The 20,053-nt window shown below is 36.6% G+C and overlaps 2 long non-coding RNA genes across 3 annotated transcripts in view; one reads left to right on the forward strand and one right to left on the reverse strand.

The window, feature by feature from the left end:
* The window catches only part of LOC120316034, a 28,064-nt gene extending 15,441 nt beyond the window's left edge, over positions 1 to 12,623 (forward strand). For both annotated transcript variants that reach the window (XR_005558849.1, XR_005558848.1), the window contains exons 3-4: positions 10,316 to 10,447; positions 11,470 to 12,623. This is a non-coding gene — a long non-coding RNA (uncharacterized LOC120316034). The remainder of the gene's footprint in view (positions 1 to 10,315; positions 10,448 to 11,469) is intronic.
* Positions 1,170 to 19,979, reverse strand: LOC120316032. The gene is made up of 3 exons (XR_005558846.1): positions 19,426 to 19,979; positions 18,258 to 18,333; positions 1,170 to 1,611 (listed from the first exon to the last, which is right to left on the reverse strand). It is a non-coding gene; the product is annotated as an uncharacterized LOC120316032 (long non-coding RNA).
* Positions 19,980 to 20,053: the final 74 nt, after the last annotated feature.

Genomic DNA, 20,053 nt, shown 5'->3' on the forward strand with positions numbered 1-20,053 from the left:
ATTCTGAACATAAGCCTGCTAAACCACATTTGTGATTCCATTCATAGGATCCTACAATTTGTCTTTCTAATTTGTTCAGTTTAAAAGTCATAAGTGTTATCAGTCTCTTTAATAATAAAAAAATTAGAGAATAACTTTTGCTTTAGGTTATGATGTAAATTCATCAATGGAAAATCTTGGTGAATTTTTTTCAGAAAGCACAAAGATGTAAGAAATACAAAAGAAAGGGATAGAAGAAGAGGCCTTTAGTTGCAGTTTTTAGAAAAATAAAAGATATTTATGTAGAATTTCGCTATATAATATTGTTAATCAGCATTTTAAGAACAAGAGTGAAATAATAGATAATATATAATATTTTGTGTAGTTCCTAAGTAAAATACTTTCTCCCAAAGCAAAAGATTTCATACTTTATGTCACTAATAGTGTGCCTTAATTTGCAAAAAAAGCACCTAATTTCTATGTCTTCTACACTGTTACGCATTTCCTTAGAACAAATGAGCTCTGATGTTTTGAAATATAGGAGATTCACTTATGATTAGGGTGATCTCCCCATGCTTAAAAACTGCTTCCAACCAGATAAACAGCATTTCAAAGAAAACATTAATCTACCCCTTTTTAGCATCGTGATTTTTGTAGGATTCAATAATGTAACCCCACCCATATGAACTTTTAAAATGTATAATCCATTATCAATCAGATATATGGATGCATTCAGCTCAATACTAAGCATTGCAAAGGAAAATCAGTTATGGGGGATAATCTCTTTTCAGCATTTTGTATAGTATCACTCTTTATTCTCCTTCCAAAATCTTAAGCATTCCTCAGATTATATCAGTTCTAATGTTTTCAAACATGGGAGAATCAGTTTTGATAAGGATGACCTATCAAACCTGATATATATACATGTATATTTTTTGCAGGACCCATATAAATAGTCCGTCCATCTCCAATCTGCTGTCACCTAAATGTGCTGGAACTGCAGCTCACAGAACTACACAATCCATTAAATAGGAGCTATTTTCTAAGACATATCTAGAGAGCTTTGGATTAGGAAAATCTACTTTGATCATGGGCACACAGACATGATATTAACACGCAGAAAGTTACGTTAATATCAAATTCTTCCAAATTAACTGTTAAAGAGCAAAACCAAAATATTATTTACTATATTTTTTAAATCAAATGTGTCACATGAACATTTTTATTATTACGTAATAAAAACTTTATTATTTAATCACAGTCATAAAATATAGGTAGAATTAAACAAATGATTCCAAACACTGCAGGCAAAGAGGAAGATGAATGAAAGTACTTAAGAGTGTAATAATAAAGCCAATTAGTCTTACTACACTAACAAAGTAGCTTGACTTTAACAATACAGACAGTGGAGTTTGTTCTCCAATCTCTATCAACCACATTCCATTTCAACTGGTGACTAAAACAATTGTTATCTTGTCACTTACAATTACAGAGGAAGGGCAATGCTTTTCAGTTTGTACAATTCTTCTGACTTTGGAAATACATTTATCATCCAGTATCATCAAGTCTAGCTCCAATCATTAAATCCACTGAGAGGCACTCACAAGAAAGTTGTATTTTCTCTGTCTGGATCTACAAACAAAACAAATATTCTGTTATCTTCAGAATAGACTTCGAAAAATCAAGACTGCATATTTGTATCATATCTCATTATGTGATTCACTAAACTGGATGGTATTTTCAGCACACATATATTAGCACAAGTTTACAAATGAATGTTTCTTCCTGCTTCTACTGTGAATTCACCTCACCCCAATCTACATTTTTCTTGTAATTCTGTTCTGAGTCAAATAACCAAGCTCTACAGGACCTTATGATATGTGCCAACAAATTCCAATTTATTTGGCAGTCAACCAACCAAACCAAGTGCTCAGATCAAAGGTGCTGTCTGGGCATATCTTCCTGGAGGCAATCAGCCAATTCACACATTAAAAAATTGTATTCTGTTCATAAATTCCAGATGAACTATGTAGTTTCAATAATTTCCAATCAGTTCTCTGAAATCCTGGCTGCAAATGTGGGAACTGGTCTAACAGATTCAGAGAGCATTAATTTGATGAAGGCAAAGTAACTAGGCCTATAATGCCCTAAAATAGACAAAAATCAAGGTTGAACAATTAACTTGATTCTATACCTTATCGTGCACTTTTCTTAAGGCCCCATTCAAATTGCACTCAATTTACTATCTTTCTCCTGACACACCAAACTTTCATTTTACAAAGAACAGGAAGACCTCGCTTAACAACTGCTCTATTTAGCAACTCTTCAAATTTTATGATAGCACCGAAAAAGTAATTTTACAATTGGTCATTATATTTGCAACCACTGCAGCATCCCTGCAGTCATATGATCGATATTTGAGCACTTTGCAACGGGGGGGGGGTGCAATATCCCCATGGTCATGTGATTGTCATTTCTCAATCAGCTTCTGACAGGCAGTCAAGGGAGAAGCCCATAGTAAAGTTGCAAGTTTTGGTCACGTGACATTTCATTTAGCAACCTCAGGTGACTCCCAATGACTGAATGGAAAGTGATGTTGTAAGTCTATCACAGTCACATGATGTTTCACTTAGCGATTATATTGCTTAGCAACAGAATTCCTGATCCCAATTCTAATTTCTATGCAAGATCTTCCTAAAGATAGAAAGAAAAGCAGTTGCTCCTCACAACAGATCATAGATCACTCACTATCTTTCTATCAGGAGTTATTTGATTTTTATCCCACCTTCATTACTTTACATGAAATTCAAAGCAGGAGATATGCGTAATATTCCTTTTTCTTCTAATTTTCCTACAACAACAACCCTGTGAGCAGAGTTGGGCTGAGAGAAAGTGACTAGCTCAAAACATCCACGCATCTTAACATTTTTCCATCCATTTTCTCCATCTACAGAAGAGGTACACAAATTCATTGTGCATAAGGTGCACAAATTCATCAACTTTTTCTTGTTCCCACAATTTATGAAAATCTTCCAATCATTCATCACTTTTCTAATCAAACAAAACTATTATGATTACATTAGTTTTCAGACTCAAAGTTGCACCATACAAGAAATCTAACATTCACTGCAAAGCATTTGGGTTCTCAGCCAACGACACAATATTATCTGCATACATAAATAAATATACCTTCACATCATCAACTAATGTATCTTTAATGTCACTGAAAGCATTCCTTTTTACTGATGCAGAAATATATTAAACAATCAAGGGAACATCCTTATCTTTCTCCCTGCTCAACACAGAATCATTTTTAAATCATTCTATTTATTCTAATTCATGCTTCTATCATAAATCACCTTTCTCACATTTAGCAACCAGTTTTCAACTGCTTATTTGTGCAAAGCCTTCCTTAATTTAAATGTATTCACTTTCACACTTGGGTTTTCTCTAAATCCACAAATGTCTAGTAAAAATTCATCGATATGAATATTTTTGTTACCTGATAATGGACAAAAATCTGGTCTGCAAAACCCATGCCTGACATGAAGCCACAGTACAAGTCCAAAAGTTTATTGTTATCACTTTTTGAGTCAGGATTCTGCTGAATACCTTACCAGGCAATCTTAAAATATTGCTTTTTGTAGCCTCTCTTGCTAGCTTTTTCTTTACATAGCAAAACAATAATGGAAATCTTTCAAATATCAAGCACAAATGCATCTTAATGCAACATTAAACAAGTGACACAACCATTCGTCCTCATATTCATATGTAAAATTTTATCCCCATCTACAGTCTTACTATTATGCAATATCCTCCCAGCATTTAAGACCTCTTTTCATCCATTTTTTGGGACACTAATATTTACTGTTTTTTTTTCAATTACACTCTTCGATATAACATTTACCATTCCCATAAACATCTATAAATTACTTCTTCCAGTATCTCAAATTATGTCATCACTTTTATTTTTAATTCCATTTAATGCTGAATGCATCTTGTTTATCCCTTCATTCATTTCTAAAACAATCTTTTATTTTTATTAAAATTACTCTGCATTTTCTCTGCCTCTTGTAATCTCAAGTATTTCTTATTCCCTTTGACTTCTTTACTGAAGCTATCTTTTTCTCCCTGTGGAATAATTGCTATATCATTTTCTGAGGATTGCTCTTCCTAATTCATGTAAATCATGTCTTAGACTGGAATCCAGAAAGCACACACATTTTGTGATATTTCTAAGGGAGGGACTTCCAGCCAACTTTGGCTCATTTTGGAGAAGTTAAACAGGATGGGAAATTCTCAGAATATTCCATAGCTAGAACCTAGACTGGATGTAAAAAAAAAAGTATATATCTAGAGAATTCAACTAAGTACTTCTGTATTTTTACAAAAATATCTATATGGTTGCATCCATGCAATCATCAGAAGTTGAGCCAAATTCAAGGGACATTTTATCATTCAAAAGTAAAACAACATTTGGTCTCATGAAGCTCAAAGATACATTCTGAAGAGATTAAACAAAGTTAGTAGAAAAAATGTGAGACATTACCTTGTAAACTTCAAAGGGATTCATTGAAACTTTTTCAAAAACCCATCAGTGTTAACTATGGACCTTAATCACATTTCTGGACCCTAAACAACTGCAGAACTTTCTTGCACCTCACTGATATGCATGAATAACACTGATACAAACATAGCCTAATAATATATTCTTAATAAGCAAAAAAAAAAAAGCAGCAAAGTAATAAAATCTACCTAAACATTTGTTTTCTTCAGGTCAATAGATTCAAGTAAATCTGCCATGCACAATAATACATATATACCATTAATTAATAAGTTTCAAAATTAATTCACTTCATCCTACTTTGAAGAAATTATATGTAATTCACCGCTGAGCTTATTAGTTTTTTTTTAAAAAAATTGCTCATTAAAAAGCAGTGAATATGAATGTCTACAAACAATAGAACAATATTTCATCAGTTTTAGATGAATTTCCCTGATTACACTATACATAGCCTCACTTCTTCCCAAAAGTAAACTGAGTTAACATCAGAGCAACCTAATTCTAAGTTTGGACACGAAGTAATTTGCATCTGGAATGTATTACTTCATTGTATTGAACATAGTAATCTAAAAATTATCAAATTCTATAGAATTCTACTATGGAAAATATTTGACTATGAAATAAACATCAGGACTATGAGATTATAAATCTAGCATGTATTCCACCAAGGCAGTTTCACAAGTAGTTGACAATACAGAGTCAATTGCAATTTTGGAATATAAATCTGACACCAATCTTTATTATGCTGGTTTAAATATAAATCTTCCAACACAATTGAAATAAGAGTTCCAAGAAAATCTGCAGCCTTCAAAAGCACAAATTTGGGACTTTTTTTCATGGACATTAACAAGGTTGAGAAATCCTTGAGAAAAAGAGAAGTTTGTAACTACTTGATAAACGTTCCAGAGAAGAAAAAGATTTATTCCATGAGGATAAGCTGGAAGGAATGACTTGAACTTAATGAGCCAATTGGAATTAGGATGGATTTTTATTGGTCTAATATTTATAATTGAAATAAAGTTTTATTGTAAAGTTTAAACATGTATTTTTTTATTTATATATAATGCTTAATTTCTAAAGCTTGTAAAATATTGTTGAAAGTATATTTAAAAGTATCTATGTTAAGAGAAAGTTAAAAAGATGTTAAAGTTAAAAAAAATAGAGTTTTAAAACGGATATATACAAAATAAAATTCTATGAGGGTAACATAGAGGGAGTGATTTAAACTTAATGAGTTAATTGGACTTTTATAGGTCTGAAAGTGAAGTTTAAAGTAGTTATGTTAAGGGAAAGTTTTAAAAAAGATGTATTAGAATGTTTTGATTTTAGAAATGCTTTTAAAGAAAAATTTAATGTTTTAAAATGGATGGAAAAAAAGTATTTTTTCCCCTTTAAGGTTAAAGAATCTGAAAGAATACAGTGAATTTTGTTAATATAAATGGTGATAGTTTATAAAGATTATTAAGTGCAAACAGAAATATATATTATTTCCACAGCAAGTAAAATAAAGCAGAAATGGTTAAATTGATTGCTTTATTCAAAGAGGAGAACATATTTGTTTTTTACTTGTATATCATTTCTGGATTTTGTGATAAAAAAATTAAACTTTGACTTTGGTTTTGCCAATTAGATAGATTTATTGTTATAGAAATGGCTAGTTATATACAAATGTATAAAAGTAAAAAGTTGAGGCTGTAATATTATCTTCTACTGTGCTAAAAAGAGTCGGAAGTCAATGCTTTTCCCCTTGTACCTCATATTTTCTTCCGCCCTTCTCTTTTTCCTTTCCTTAATTTCCTATTTTTATTTTTCCTTGTATTTTATACTTTAATAAAACAATAAAAGTCATGAATGTAAAAAAAATAAATCTAGCATGTATTAATCAGAATTTTACTGGGTTATCACAATTTAAAACAGAAATAGATCACAATATGTTATGTATGCCTGTTTAATAAAATATTCAGTATCTTTAAAGTTTTAGTAGGGAAAATGTTATAGTCTCAGATATCTGATTGACCTCAGACCATTTATGGCTAAATACAAGGCTGTCTGTTATGAATAATCTCATTTATTGCAATTGGATTATTCAATACTCTGGCTAGATTTAATGGAACTGCTCCTATTAGTAAGTATCCATCATATGCAGGATTAAAGAAAGAAGGGCATACTAGCATATTAAACAATTACAATGTAAAATACTGGTGTATGCATGTAGAAATTAAAACAAATGCAAAAATGTAACCTTCAGTAACTATACAGAAATAGATTCATAAACTGTATATTGTTTATTTGTTTAAATTTAGAGGCTGCCCTATACTAGAAAACTCTTGGTGTATTACATTAGGAAATAAAAAGCAATAATATCAGAAAGAAAAATCATGAAAACAAAAACAACCCTGAACACCCAGGACAAACATAACCACCCAAAAAATATCCACCTCAAAACACCTAAAGAACCATCCCCCCTCTAAGGGCAATCCAGGTTAATCTACTCCAGGATAAAGAGCTGTCCTTTGAAATTTAAAGACCATTATCTACAATTGGTCCAATGTGGGATGGTACACAGGTGTTTTTGATTTCCAAGTCTAAAGTTAAGAGAGACTGACTAGCCCTAAATCACCTAGCCAGCTTCTGTGCCTAAGGAAGACTTTTTTTACTCACAGTCCAGCACTGTTAACTATTAATATACTGGGTCTCTGACATAAACTATATACTGTGTACGCATACACACACACACATATCAAGAAGGAAAAAATTCTGTAAGCAGTAGTATCAAAATGGGAAATGACATTTGTAGATTGCTGACATTTATAGGCATGCCCAGATGAGCGTACATTAATGTAACTGCTTTGTCAATATTTAAAATATTGTATTTAAATCTGATCAATATGTGTTATGCTTAAAAATACCATTGTAAGAATAATACCTATCATTGGTTGAGGTCATGAAAAAAGAAAACAATGGAAAAAAGCAATTATCAAAACTGTATGACTTTATGAGAAGGGACTGAAAAGATTCAAAGAAAAATTGAAAGAAATATTCACAGAACAAATAGGTTTAAAGGCAAACAGTCTATCTGATGTTCTGTGAACTGATGGGGAGTGCTACTGGCACAATTTTTTTTCTGGATATATATGTGTTGAATAATATATAACATAACATAGCAACATAACAACATATAACATATTTTTCATATACAAATATACTCAAAAACCTAACACAGTGTTTTATTAATTTCTATTCTTCAGTTCTGAATATATCTTTGAAAAAAGATGCAATTATGAGTTAAATATGGGATCTTGAATTAGAACATTATGCATACCTTTTGAGAAATTTTGGACATCTCCACTTAATGCAAATTTTCCATCCATAATACTTTTAATTAATTGGCCTCTTTGGGGTTCAAAATATAATAGAATTACTATTTCTTTTATCACTAAAACTTCAGTATATTATTTCAGAGAACCTGTGCTTTAATACCTTTTCTTATACTAAATTGCTGGTAATTGAAGTAGTCCATAAATTAAAGTTCACTAAAAAAATGATATGATAGATGCTGGGCCCATTGTATTATATATTTACATTAGCGAATGAATGATAAGAATAATTTTTTATTATTTGCTATGTTAAAAGATAAGTGCTGTTTACTCCCATTAGTATTGTTTACATTTAATGACATCTTGATTTGCATCAGCAGCATTTGCAGCCTTTTCTGGTATCAGAAGAGATATATTAAATCTTATGAAATCAAAAAACCCACAGCTTTATAATTATATGTTATCAATAAATTTTGTATGCAAATTTTAAAGAGTGACCAGAATAAGAAACTGGAGAAATCTGTTTTCCATTGGGAAATTCCCTGAACCTCATGAAGTCTTAGATTGCAGCTTATACAACAAATACATCAGCATTATTAGGCTCCATTTTGTTTGTACAGAAAAGGAATTACATCTTCATGCTGTTGGAAATGCATCAAAATAACACTTCATTAAAACACATGTTTTTGCAATGTGGTAAAGTTACTGTATTCTGGGAAGAATTAGGGGTACGTATAAATGTGACTGAGACAAAGTTTAATATTTTCAGACACACACATTTCTTTTACTTACTCTATGGAAACTGATCACTGGGTGATGAAAATGGATTCTCTGTGCTCTTATAATTGGCAATTAGAAAGACAAGTTTATGATCTAATTACTGAGTAGATTGAAGACCTGGTGTTATTTACAGTTAATGAATGAATTTCCTATAGATCTAGGTTATACATGGATGATTACAATGGAATTTGGTTAGCTTTTACCGAAGCTCGTATAACAGTTTTTATTTAATAAACGAAAAATGTCTCCAGGAAGCAATATGTTTCAGAAATGTATGGAGTTGTCATAGAGGGCAGGGCAATTTAATGCATATCAGATTTACAAGAGTTGCTTTCTTAGCTTTTGGTTAATAGTTGGGGAGATTCGGGTCTATTCCACAACTTTCAATAATCTTATTTATTTTAGGTGGAAAACTCCTATTTTTGGCAGTTGTGCCATGTAATTTGACAGTGCAAGTGGAGACATCTACAAAGCTACAAAAAAGAGTAGAGGGGTCATGTTTCACATCTCTGCTTCATGGCTGAAGTACTAGATAACATATTGCCTCTTAAGTATAGGAAAGTGAATTATAGGTGCTGCAGTAGCAATCAGAAAAGTATAAGCAGTCTGACCATACAATGGAGTAATCTTACCTATAAATACTTCTCTATGTCCAAGAAACCCTTATCTCTTTTTTTTTTCCTGGAATCAAAGCTATCAACCCCATCATAAATAAAAGCCAATACTTTATTATGTGTCTGACCAAAATGGACATGTACATAAGTGGCCAAAATTGTGGAAACCTTTGGGGAAAAGTGTACATTTGAGGTTTGATGGCTAATGACACCACTTTTTTTGGAGTAGTACCATAAAATTATATATCAGTGGAAAGATAATTTAATCAAGAATGTAATGCAACAAAGTTTGTTCAATTATCTGTACTGTATTCTATGAAACGTTATAGCCAAGTAAGCAGAAAAAGGAAGCACAACTTGCTTAGGCTGATATCAGGTAGCTTTCCTTCATCTGATTGTAGCCAATGAGCATGAGTGTTTAGAGAGCCAATCAGGTGTCATCTTGTTTTGGCAATGAGCCAATCAGATCAGAGTAGGATTCAGTTATTGATGTCATGTATTGAAGCTGAGAGGAGGACATTTGTCAGTGTGTTAGGTGATCGCTATTAAGTTGGTTGGGTTTTTTGTGTTCTTTCATTTAGTGAGCTTGTAAAACGTAATAAAATTAAAGTAATGGTGCAAAGAGTTGAGTTGCCCAGAAAGCTATGTAAAATAGTATTATTAAGTGAACAAGGCTACAGTTATAAAGAAATTAGAAGAAAAAATGGTGGAAACTTAACCAAAGGTGGCATTTCTACTGTACACTTTTCCCAAAAGGTTACCACAATTTTGGCCACTATTGTACAACTACCAGAACCTGTCTTAAGTACCCCTTATTCAGTGCTATTGGAACTTCGAGCAGTTGATGACTGAGTAGATCTTAAATGAGAACTACCTGCAAATAATGTCATGATGTTTTGTGTACTTCTTGCTTCAAAAAACTGCACTGATTTTGCTACTTATAGTAACCATGGGCCATAAAAGAGATTCATGGGAATCACAGATAATTCTGAGCCCATAGATTATATGAATCAGTGTACATTGTGATCCTGTGTTTATTCTTCTTGTTGCATTTTCTACAGCCTTAAATCACTTCCCAGTTGGATGACAGCAATGTGCTCTATGTGGGGCTACCTTTGAAGAGCATTCAGAAGCAGCAACTAGTCCAGAAGCCCAAGTTTTGGGATTGCCGAAGGCTTCATGTACAATTCAAGGTGTAGTCATCGTGTGTATTACATTGTTGGCATGTTTTTAATATTGTTAGACACTCTATTATTAGAATTGTGATGGGGTAATCACCTAAATCATATGTGTATTTAATTTAATTGCAACATATTTAGTCCATCCAAATGAAATAGTATACAAAGCCATTGGCCATTTGCTCCCTCAGTATCTTCTTCTTTTACGAATCAGTTTTAAAATGCATGGTAAACTAAGCAGAGGATATTAATATCTGAGCTACATTCAATACAAATAATGGATACATAGCTTAAAGCTAACCCTCTGCCATTTTAGACACGTCTAAATTTATTGCATTGAATATAGAGTAAACTAATTATCTAATTTCTACATAAATCACTATCATGACTAAGTTTCTTCACTGTTTTCAGTGGAACTTTAGTGTACCTACCTTAGTCTAGTGCAATGTTATTCAAACTTGGCAGCTTTTAAGATATGTGGACTTTATCTCCCAGAATTTCCCAACTATGAAGTCCACACATCATAAAGTTGCTAAGTTTGAAAAACAGTGCTCTATGGCAAATCCTTTGGTTTAGCATGCTAAGTTCTGTATATACAGGTAGTCCTTGACTTACAACCACAGTTGAGCCCAAAATTTCTGTTGTTAAGTGAGACATTTGTTAAGTGAATTTTTCCCTATTTTACGACATGTCTTGCCACAGTTTTTGAGTGAATCTCTGAAGTTATTTAATAACCCAGCTGTTAAGCGAATCTGGCTTCCTCATTGACCTTGCTTATAAGATCGCAAAAGGTGATCATATGACCCCCGAGACACTGCAGCTGTCATAAATATGAACCAGTTGCTAAGCATCTGATCATATGACCATGGGAATGCTACAAAGCTTGTTAACTGTGAAAAATGGTCATTAATCACTTTATTCAGTGTAGTTGTAACTTTGAGTGGTCACTAAATGAACTGTTGTAAGCTGAGGACTACTTGTATTGCAGCCTTCTTCAAGTTCACAGGTTTTTCTGTTGCTTGTCTTTCTACTTCCAGTGTTTCATTTTAATGAACAGCTGTGTCTGAGCCAGCAGTACAATGTGACTTCCAGCAAAATACAGAAAGTACCTTATCGTTACAGGGTTACTTCCTGTGTGTTTTATGCTTTCAATTTCACATTATAGCACTAAATTGATGGAATTATGCAACTATGGAAAATCACCATTTGGGATCTTTTGTAAGCAGTCTCATGACTAGCTGCAGCTCCTCTACTGTAAACATCTTACTGCCTACTTTTAGCCCAGATTTCTTAAAGGTCTAAGTAGAAACCTTTCTCAGAATTTATTGTTCATTAATTATGACCCTGTTTTTTAAAAAGATGTTACAATTGATAATGTTGAACTATTGTTTTCTTTCTTATGTAAAATTCATCTGGAATTCATTCACATGAACTCAGTTTGGTGCTTTGTAGTCTAGTAATAATGACCATTATTGAGACCAGAATCACGGGCACTGAGTGAAGCAGTTATTAAGTAAGATTACAAACCTGGCACTCCAGGCTGTGGTCATTAAGCATCTCCCAGATCATTAAGTGGCCAGAATAAAGGCCCTGCCCATTAAAGAATTTCAGTTCTGCACCTGAAATCCTCCTGGCTGTTAGTGAGTACTGCCTGCCTGAGGGTTCCCATGCATGGAGGGGAAATCCTTTATGGAGCTGCTGGAATGGGTGTGGGTTAGCTCTGTTCCTGCAGCCTGCCAAAGGATTTCCCCTCCCCTCCATGCACAGAAAGGAAATCCTTGGTACAGGCTGCAGGATTTACATGCCCCTCTGATCTGACATGTTAAGTATGGACCGTAAGTATTTGGCTGCCTGCAAGGACTACTTGTATTTGTACATTCCACAATTACCTTCTGCATTTCAATTATGGAGACATTTAGAACAATAAAAAACAAATTTAGTTCTTCCTAAGAGCCTACCACTTTGCAGCACAATCTACCTACTCTTTATGTGAAGCGGTAAAGGCCTTCTCTATGTCCCATCTAAAGAAGAAACACAACTAGTTGAAACCAAACTTAGAACTCTCCATGTCTTCATTTATATTTTTAATAGATTATCCTACTAAAACAGGGCTTTTCAACCTTATCACAGATTGTACCACTTTTAGGACATGACAATAGTTGAGTACCACCAGTGCTTAGCAAGGTGTCAAAAATTTGATGACTAAAAAAAAAAGGGGGGGGGAATTTGGGGTTTTACTGATTAGATTCATTTGTTGTTCTAGAAATGGCTAGTTTATAATATTATGGAAAAGTAAAAAGTTGAGGTTCAGTGTTAATGCTTCCTTCTACTGCAACAGAGGAAGTCTGTTCGTTTTCCCTTCTCCCCCTCACATTTTTTCCCTTTTTCCTCCCCAGTGTCCTACTATTTGCTTTTGTATTTTATTCTATAGTCTACTAAAATATTACAAACTGTAGGAAAAAAGTATCTGTTTTAATTTCTTTGGTGGCTGTTCCTTTGTTGAATCACTTTCCCTTTGCACTGACAAATGTATGATGAATTTATCCATGTTTATTAATATGCACCACTATCAGCTAGCTCAGGGGTCTTCAAACTTGGCATTTTTAAGACTTGTGGACTTCAGCTCCCAGAATTCCTCAGCCACCATGGCTGGATAAGGAATTCTGGGAGTTGAAGTCTACAGGTCTTAAAGTTGCTAAGTTTGTAGACCCCTGAGCTAGCTGGTCGGCCCTTCTTAGCTCTTCTTCCACACAGTGTATTGAGAATGCACCCCCCAATCCCTTCCCTGTACCCTTAAAGACACAGGAATCAGTACAAAGCAAGAGAGGCTTACAAAATAAAGAAACACATAAACTCTGGGTTTGTTTGTTTTTCTTTAAGCTGCCTCAGGGGTGTCACCATGTTGCAATCCCCGACTGAAAGGCTCCGGCAATTGCAAAAAGCTTTAGCTTTAAAATGAAACCTGTTCACCTTCAAAGAACCAGGGGACTTTTTCTTCCAGCAACAGCTGCTGCTTCTCTGTCTGTTTCCTCCCTGCTGGCTGACCTCTCCTTCTCTTTCCATTGTCTTTTTTCCCCCTTTCCTGCCCAAACCACTTCCTTTTATAGCTTCTCCTCTCCCTCCCCCCTCCTTTTTTCTTCAGTTCACCTCCAGCTCCTCACTGCTTCGGGAAGCCCCAATCAGCTGGAGCCCTGCTGGCTCCTGCGGCTTCTGCTCAGCCCAGACAGTCTTGCAGCTGCAGCTGTCTCTCCCTCAGGCTTGGCTTGCTTGGCTCATTCCCCTCCCTTGCTACACTTGGCTAGCAGTCACGTACCACCTGCCACGTGGCAAAGTACCACAGGTGGTACGCATACCACTGGTTGAAAAGCCCTGTACTAAAAGATATTCTCCGTTATTTGCTTTTGCTGGCATGCAAAAACAGGCTTCATTCAGCAGAATTTTTGCTTACTAGGTTAACAATAACAATAAAGTGGTAATTCCCTATTGTGATTTAGTTATAATAAACTGTCTTGAATGGATATATATATTTGAGAAAAGCAGAATACAGATCTTATGAATAAAGAGAAAAATTCCAGAAATCTATCTCACAAAGTAGTTCCTATTCTAGTCTAGTGTCAGAGTGGAGATGAGGACACTTTTTCCAGATTAGTCTAGTAAGCTACACTTTACTTGTGAGTTCAGTTAGGGTGAGTAATATAGGCTTGGATTGTCTTGCCATCTGAAATATAGTCTAAAAAACACCTCCACCTTTAGGCCACCAGTTGGTTCTGTTTAGCCATTATGTTCTATAATCAAACAAACCACATTATGGTTTAGGTACTATAATGTGCAGAACCAACCAGTTTTGAAACCCATATGAATAAAAATCAAATTGGAAAACAGAAAAGTAGGCAACAGCCCAGTGATGGCGAACCTTTTAGAGACCAAATGCCCAAACTGCAACCCAAAACCCACTTATTTATTGCCGGGTGCCAGGTGGGATGTGGCCTCGATGTTGCTCATGGGGAGGGATGCCTGTGGAGGCCGGGCAGGGCTGGGGGAGATCCAGGGTGTCTCCGGCAGGTGGGGCAGTGGGCAGACTTGTCCTGCGAGGCGAGGCGAGGCAGGGCGGGGGTACCATTGCCACGGGGCAAGGCAAGGCAGGGGCCGGGGCAGCTGCTGCCCTGACACCATTGGCCTCCGCACACAGAGGCCAGCGAGCGCATTGGGGCCGACAGTGTCCGTCAGCAGCCACAGCCTGCCGGCTCCTCAACCGGTGTACTCTGGGGCTCCACAGCCCGCTGCCAGCAGTTCAGAGAAGTTGCCTTTGAGCTGGACAGGTGGCCTACAACTGAGGAGGCAATGCAGTGGGTCATGCCCGGGAAAAGGAGAGCATGCGAGGCCAGGAGGGACGGGACAGGGGGAGGGAAGCCAGCTGTTCCAGGATGCATCCGGCCACGTGGGACCTCAGGCGGCTGGTTGAAGAGGGATGGTTGCCATCTCCGTGGCATGGCATGCATGCCAACAAAGAGGGCTCTGAGTGCCGCCTCTGGCACGTGTGCCATAAGTTCGCCACCACTGCAATAGCCCAAATCTTTCAGAAGCACCAACTGATGTTTTCAGTAGATTAATAACCAAGTACAGGTGGTCCTCACTTAATGACCACTCCTACAGGGATCATTCAAGGTTGGAAATGTTGGTAGATTGCAAATAGTGACTACATGTTGTCATCACTTAACATGCACATAGTGATTCACTTAATTATGACAAACCATTGTTTCTATAGTTTAGTTTCTTAATGAAGAAACATGTGGGCTAAATTGCCTTCCATATTTATTACTAAAAAGAATACATATTCCACTTCTATCAGTGACCATTGCTTCATCAATAAGGGTATTCAAGTTCTTGTAACAGAAGGATCACAAACATTTGTGCACCTATTCTTTCTGATTCCACTAAACTCCTTCATGAAAAGGTAATGGCTAAGTTCACATATCAATGCTATACTATAACCTGTGAACCCAACTATTACAGCTTAGCGTGTGGTGTGAGCCCACCTACTTGTGACATATACAGTAAGCCATGCTTAAACAATTCCAGCCATGTCAACCCTAAGAAAAAGTTTGAAAATTATTAAGTAACTGTCGCATTAGTGAATCTTGAAAATGAATATGTATATCCATCATCTGTACAAAAACACAATTATTCTTCCTTGGGAGGATGCCCTTGATACACACTCTTAGAGAGTTAGTGTAATTGAGCTCACAATATATTTGGTGTTTAACAATATAAAGCTCAATGGCTTTGACAAATTGGAGGGAAAGCGACATAATATAAAGAAAATAGGCATCATTATATGTTCCCATCATATCTAAAGAACTTTGCATGAAAAGCAATACCTTAAAACAAATTATATATATTTTTTAAAAAGGGCAGATCTCTGTAATATGAATATATTAATCTACACCTCACATTAGCCTTTTACCCTTAAGTGGTACAAATCAGCCCAAAGAGAATGTCTTACAGCTCTTGCCGGGAAGTGGAAAAAAACAAATCCAGAGTGTGCCTGGCCTCACGTATCTGGCTAGTTATTAGTGGAGATATCTCCATGGTTGTCATGGAGGCCATGCAGTCCCAAGCTGACCCTCAAGGAAGAGTTAGTCTTGGCATAAATGGTAAGGCTGTTTCTAAACAACAAGCTATTACATGATAGTTGCCAATACTGTGTGAAAACACATTTATATGAGTCCCCTGAAAAAAACTTAATACTCTTAATGAAGATAACTACAGGAATAAATAATACTTTACAATCAGTTTGCATGGTACCTAGGAGGTGCATGAAGTAAAAAAAGCATGTAGGCTTCCTATCTGGAACAGAAAATGAAGAAAATGAGAAGAGGAAGAATAGCAAATATCGGAAATAAATGTAAAAACAGGACACAACGGGTTTCATAGAAAAGAACTACACAACAAAGCTGAATCCAGAAAGCCTTTTTTGGATTCATCCCATTAGGAACTTTGTAGAAATCACATTTCTTTTGAACAAAGCTAAATATAGTTACTATCCCACTAGAGAAAGTGCACCAAACTAGTTGTTTCTTACAGCTACCTGCTGCTAAGATCACTAAGAGATGTTTTTTTTATAATGAAAATAAGTGCTGCTCATAAATATCCCACATTAAGTTGCCATCGCAAACAAAAGCACCAACACTAGTTGAAAATCAAAACTATTCTAGATAAAGGAATAATATATGTATATATAAATCTCACTCCAATCTCCCTGCAGGTATTAATTTGGAGGCCACCAGTTTAGAGAAGATGCCTTAGAACTGATACTTCAATAAAAAGGAAGAACTTAACAATATTAGTTAAATATTTGCATACATTATCATTAGATTGTTCTTTTAAGATCAAACTCTGATGAATCTAGATTCTGGATAATATGGAATGCATATGTTTTCTCTCCTTGTGAATAAATCAATAGACTTTAGCCAACCAATCTATAAAAATATGTAACAAATTTTAAAATAGTACAGGTCTTCTTTTCATATTTGTTGGTATCCCGCTCTCATCAGCTCCCACTAGCAGAGCTAATGACCAGGAACCAAGCTGCAGTGGTCAGAACAGCAATGAGGACAGATCACATCAAGATATAATCAATCATGAGTCTGCATAGATATGTAAGCATTCCATTTCCTTGTTCTGTGCCCTTTTTAAGAGGTCTATAATAAACCATGTTTTTTTAAGCTTTTTACTAGAAGACACTCAATTCTTATATGCGTATGTATATATAGTATGTAAGCCATACTTTTTTCTAAACAAAAATAGAAAATATTTTCATAACTTGAATCAGAAATCCACAATTTGATATAGAAGATACTTTTATCACTGATGTTCTATTGGTACTATTCTACTATTGTTTATCACCACTGCTGCCTTGCTTATGTTTATGTTCCAATTTCTTATAATTTATCAGGGTAATGATTGACGAAGCCTAGATTTGCTGAAACTTTCTTCTGTCATAATATGGGAATGGTTCATACTTAAGTTTGGTACTTGAACATGAAAGAACAAAATGTAAACTTGTGATGTTTGTTGAACTTTTGTCAGTGGATCTTTATATCCAAATTGATTCTCTAACTGCATGGCAGTAAATTTATTTTAATAAAATCATTTTGGCAGGTTGTCATAGAAATTCTCATACAGATTCAGGTTGTAATGTCACCCTGAAATTATGCAAGTGTTTCCTTACTCTTGTTCTTTCAGAAAATGTATTGGTGTTGGACTTTTCTTTCTTATAAAAAAACCCCAAGATTTAAACTATGGACTAACTCTATAGAGTCTAAGAATAGTAGTAGGTCACTTAGAGAACAAACCTAAAGTGGCAGCTGTGCACTGATGTTGCCCAGCAACCGCACAAATCAAGGGAAGCTTGATCAATGTCTTATAGGTACAAAATAAAAAATCTTGCATGTCCCGTTTCATATATTTTGTAAATAAGTTATGAAATTGTTAATTAACTGAGTCCAATTTTCTCCTTATAATTATATAACATCTGGAAAGCCATGTAAGATGTGAAGGTAAAAAATATCCTTCAAACTGAGCTCAAGCCCTTCCAATTTCATGGACCCATCTGTATTACATCTTCACATGAAAATAATGGTGTAATTCACTTGCAAAACTTGGCTCTGTGTGAGAATCAGTTTCTCGCATAAGGGTGCCAAATCTTTTTGACTGCTGTGCGTATACTGTAACAACATTAAGTGTTGACTATGGCAGGACTCTTAAGATTATTTTAATGTCTCTAATTGTTGCAGACCAAGATTTTGGAGACCGAAACACTTACAACTCTTTCTGAAGCCATAATCTTCAAGTAAGCATTTGTATATTCTGATTCTCTCCATTCAATCATTTTCAGGATTCTAGTTTCCAAGAGAGAAAAATAAAGCAGATTAAGTCCACTCAGTAGTAATTTGTGTTTGTCAACTATTTATTTTTACACAAGAACCTATCTTAAGTGCATGGAGGGTAGGTCTTAGAGACTATTTTGGTCTTCGCAGGCAGTCGCCCTAGAAGGAAACAGATATGGAAATGTCTGGCTTAAACTTTCACCATCTGGTAAGTGAAGTGATTTAAAGATCATTAAACTCTGTTTTATCCACCGGAAATATAATAAATAATGAACCAATGCAGTTCAATTACCATTATTCCCATTACTGGGAATAACAGTATGCTCAGACCAGATAACTTTATGTCACTCCATTTTCTACCTCACAGGGTTATTGTGAGGAAATCTCACTAGGAGTGCTAGCTACCATATAATGTCTCGAGCAGGAAAAGTAGGATATAAATCTAACAAATATAATAGCAGGCAGCAAGCATGCAATTCCCTTGGTGACTCTCATCTAACCTCAGACATAATATTTCTGAAGAACTGGATTTATCTTCAAGCAATTCATCTCAGCTTCACCTGATCCATTAAGCCTCCTTTCTCCCAATAGGATCCTGGATCCTTTAAAAAAAAAAAAGAGAGAGAGAGAGAGAGAGAGCGCGAAGGCTTGCCATATGATGTTGTGGAAAGGGCAGAGAAAGAAATGCAGAACTGAAGAAGGGGAGACGAGATGTAAAATTGTAAAATTCTAAGGTTTTCAGTTTTCTCAAGCGGCAGCCCCCTGCCCTAGAGAATAACGGCGACGCTCATATGAATCCATTAGTTGCAGCCCCTCGCGGGGGTGGGGGGTGGGAGGGGGAGAAAAGGCTCGATCCTCCCTCTCTGACTGCGGGCGCTGCAGTGCGAAGCGGCGGGTGTGAAGCTTCCACTTCCCTGGGATTTCATTTCGGGGGGGGGAGGAGGGGGGTGCGCGCAGAATAGAAAGCAAGAGAAAAGATCCGCCATATTCCTGCCTTACCACGCCCGGAGAGCTGAGCTACTGAAATCAGTCTGGTTGCACAGTATATGCACCAGTCTCTGCCTCCCCCCGCCGCCTCCCATGGTACCCACCCCCGTTTCTTACACCAAAGGAAAGGCGGAACCGAGAAAGGAAGAGCTGGCCCTCCCCGGCTGTCGCCGCCGCTGCCGCCGCCTTCGAGGACAAGCAAGCGCTGCTCTCTCTCCCTCTCTCTCCCTCTTTCTTCGCCCCCAGGCTCCGAGCGAGGGAAGTTGACTTTCCAAAAAGCAGTCCGGAGGTTTCTCGGGGCCAGGGGAGAAGCCGCGTCTCCTGCGCGGACGCTTGGGGGCCGCGTTCGGGAAAAGGCAGCGGGGGAGGGAGGGGGAAGAGAAAGCGAAGGAAATGGACGGGTTCGGAGCGGAGGGCGGCTTCGGGCGCAGTCGCTAGGGCTTCCAGCGGAGAAGGGAAGAGCCGCGCGATTTGCCGGGAGGGAGGTCAGGGAGGGAGCCGAGAGGCGGCGGCAGCGCAGAAATAAGAGGGAGGGGTAGGAAAGCGGGGTTGTTTGCAAGCAGGACGCTTTTGCTTTCTGCCGGGCAGCGCGCTTGCTGCTTCTTCTGCCTGGGCGGGTGTTTCTCCGCGGTTTGGCGCAGGATTGAAGGGAGAGGAGGACTGGGAAGCGGCGAAGAGTTTGGGGGGGGGGCGTAGGTGGGGGACACCTGCCTGTGGCGGAGGCGTGGGGGGGGGTCACGTCGCG

This window comes from Crotalus tigris, unplaced genomic scaffold (assembly GCF_016545835.1).
Source record: "Crotalus tigris isolate CLP2741 ecotype Arizona unplaced genomic scaffold, ASM1654583v1 scf7180000017585.4430047, whole genome shotgun sequence".
Lineage (NCBI taxonomy): Eukaryota > Metazoa > Chordata > Lepidosauria > Squamata > Viperidae > Crotalus > Crotalus tigris.